Genomic DNA, 3,357 nt, shown 5'->3' on the forward strand with positions numbered 1-3,357 from the left:
GAAGGGATGGACATATAAGGTCAAAAGGCTTGGGGAATTGAACTTTAAGGTGAAGACTGCGGTCAGACGTGCTACCGTTGCACCATGGGGTACTTAATTTAAAAAAATAGGTGTTCCTGGATCTGTAATTGAGAACAACACCTGCACAAGAGTTGCGCAGGAAGAATAAAATGTGGTCTGGGAAGAAGAGTCTCTTCGGAAGAGCGGCGCTCTTAACGGATTTTTTTTTGTGAAGCTGATTTGTCTCCTTTGGGGAATTCAAAGGCGCTGACAGGTATAACCTCGTGGCGCAACGGTAGCGCGTCTGATTCCAGACCAGAAAGCTGCGTGTCAGCTATTGGTTTTTCAGGTTCTGCTGGTCCTGAACACGGAATTCACACCATGCAGTTGAGTTCTATCTGTACACCACATAGATAATCTAAACAAAATAGAGCAGTACAGGACACGCAGTGTGGAGCTCACACAGCGAATAGCCTTGAACACAAGAGAAAAGGCACCGTTCACATCTGCTAAACATCACGTCCAACTTTAGAGACAGCTGCATCAGAGAATGGAATCCCGGAAGTTTCAGATAACTTTTTTTTAATACAGGTTCAAGCAAACCTGAAAGTAAATGAGTTTCCGGACACTTTTGTTTTATTAAAAAAGTGTCTGAAGCCTGAAAATGTAATTTGAAAAAAAAAAACGCTATTGGACATTAGCAGGTGCTTTTTGTAACGATTTGCTATTTCATGCTGGAAAACAAAGGAAACAGACCCAACGTTTGCTTTCAGGTGCGGTTCATTACATAATAGACATCTATTACTGAGGAGCTTGAATAACATTTACACGAGCCAGGTAGAAGTCGAACCTACAATCTTATGATCCGAAATCAGACGCGTTATTTACTAAACCGCTGACATTTCACATAACCTGAATTCCCCCATAGTGTGCTCAGCGCCGCTACTAGTAATGCACCGCTCCGTTTAAAATTTCAAAGTGAGAAACATGTGTTTTCTGATTTTTATGAGTTTTAAAATATAATCTCTTTAAATATGACAAGGGTTTTATGTTTCGCACTGAAATTCCGATTGATTGAGAATTCAGAGAAAGACTGTTTTCTTCCACAACACCGTATAATTATCACATCCACCAGACTCTCCAACCTCTCCAGACCTTGCTGGGTGAGCATTTGCTCCGACAAATTAGGTCACGTATCATGTTAAATCATTTCTTCTCATCACATTTCCTGGTGCACGTTTTCTCTATGAAAAAAAGTACATTTTTCCCTTGCACGATTTTTCGTTTTTATCAAAGCTTACAGAAAGAAAAAAGAAGAAGAAATAGTGTCGCAAAAGAACTCTGTCGCCCTTGGGAGATGTCAAACGCATTGGACATGAAAAATGCCAGATTAAAGCCAGTTCTCTTCGTTTCTCAGTGTCGGGGCTGCTATGTAAAGGAGGCAATTTGCTCTGAGAGCAGGTTCAGCGCTTACTGAACGCAGATGTCTCAGAGCGGTGTGTCCAAGTGGCTGTAAAAGGTGATGGCTGTCCTGTCACCGTAGCTTAGTTGGTTAAAGCGCCTCTTTATTAAACAAAAAAAACGAAATTCAAATCCCAGCCGTGTCTTTCTTCCTTTCTTGTAGTACAGAACGTACCATTTTGGGCACTCACAAAGGGCTTGTTTTCGTTAAATGCATGTGTTCATTTCCTTTCTGGAAAACTTATTTTTGATGAAATTCACACAGCTTGCGGAAAATGAAATCCAATTCTTGGTTATCAGTGCAGAAGAAATATTACCGGCTGGCAAAATATACGGTTAGAGATTTTTTTTTTAACCGGGAATTTGTGATTCGAGAGAACAACCTCCAAGTCAGTCTCTGTGGCGCAATCGGTTAGCGCATTCGGTTGTTAACCGAAAGGTTGGTGGTTCGATTCCACCCAGGGACGAGTTTCTTTGGCGATGTAAATATTGTCTTCGGTCGATTGGATTTCTCAGCGAAACCATAGCCATTTTAATATTTGCAACAAATGCGAGTGTTTAACACGTGTCAGGATCACCAGGAAATGTCCAATAATGCCCAACATCGTAACTCCCCAGAAAACCATATTCACCCAAGAAAAATGATCGTCGAATCGTCATTTATACTCCAGTTGAATCCTCTGCTGAAATATTTTAAAAATACAATGCAGGTTTGTTTGAGAACTTGACAAGCATTGTTACGATAGCACTGTGCAGTTGGATTTTGATATTTTGACATATTTACCTTAAATTTAAACATAAATACTATATAGTCTATTGTAATTTTAAAATATGTTAGCTGAGGATGCAAAGGGTTGAAAGGGAAAGGTCAGAGGGTATAGTAACAACAAGGTTAGGATTGGTGGAGGTGGTAGGGGTGTTGATGGTTTTTCTCTGTAGAGGATGATTGAATGTTTTATCCTTCTCTGAAGTGAGAAACTGGAAGAGTTGGGAGTTGAGAGATCTGATGAGGTTATATATTAAATGAAGTTGATGTGGAGCTGTTAGCAGTAAAAATTACTAATGTCTTTGATGTTGTCATCAAAGATAAACTGTAGTCAGCAAAGATAAAAAGAAAATTATCTTTGCTTACTGCCCTGTCTTTCTCACACCTGAAGAAGGCTCCACAGCCGAAATGTTGTGATTCTTTTCTTCTCTTTTCAGCAGGAATAGTCCTTTACTTGTTCCTTTGCAGCCTACGCATGCTGACGCAGCTACTCACCTGATATTTAACATTCCTATAATCACAAATATGAATACCACTGTGGGTATTTTTTCCATGATTATTTATTCTGTCATTGAAGCATATTTTATATCATACCGAAGTGTCATAATCACTGAATTTTTTTTTTTCATTTAGAAAATAAGAAAATGATAAATCACTATGAATTGCATTTAGCCTGTTCTGATCTAGATATTCTATATACTTTAACATGCCATGTTCACAATGTCACAACTCAGAAATGCAACAGTGAAGTGTTGTAATAACAAATGTACATACTGTTGGTGACATTGAGATGTTTTGGTAATGAGGAAGGAGGGACATGCAATGTTCACAGGATCAAATTTAAAAAACAATACAATAAAATTTATTGTACTTCAGGATTATGAGAGCCTGTTACATTGTGTCTCACACCTCAGTGTCAGAATTTTGAAACGTTTTATAACCAGGGGGAAAACACTTTAACAAAATCAGCCAAGGTGCTGTCAGAGTATTAACATCATGTCTGCGTCGGTGATTACAGCTGACTATCGCTGGAGGACAGTTCACTGTGAACAAGTCAGCCTGCATAATGAGGGGGAAGAGACTGACCTCTGTGATGCACTATAGAGTTACACTAACATTCAATCAACTGT

At 39.1% G+C, this 3,357-nt stretch overlaps 1 non-coding gene across 1 annotated transcript; it reads left to right on the plus strand.

The window, feature by feature from the left end:
• The first annotated feature begins 1,854 nt into the window (after window positions 1–1,854).
• trnan-guu (transfer RNA asparagine (anticodon GUU)) lies at window positions 1,855–1,928 on the plus strand. Its single transcript has one exon. It is a non-coding gene; the product is annotated as a tRNA-Asn (tRNA).
• Window positions 1,929–3,357: the final 1,429 nt, after the last annotated feature.

Source organism: Atractosteus spatula, assembly GCF_055471065.1.
Source record: "Atractosteus spatula isolate fAtrSpa1 chromosome 10 unlocalized genomic scaffold, fAtrSpa1.hap1 SUPER_10_unloc_9, whole genome shotgun sequence".
In the NCBI taxonomy this organism is placed as follows: domain Eukaryota; kingdom Metazoa; phylum Chordata; class Actinopteri; order Semionotiformes; family Lepisosteidae; genus Atractosteus; species Atractosteus spatula.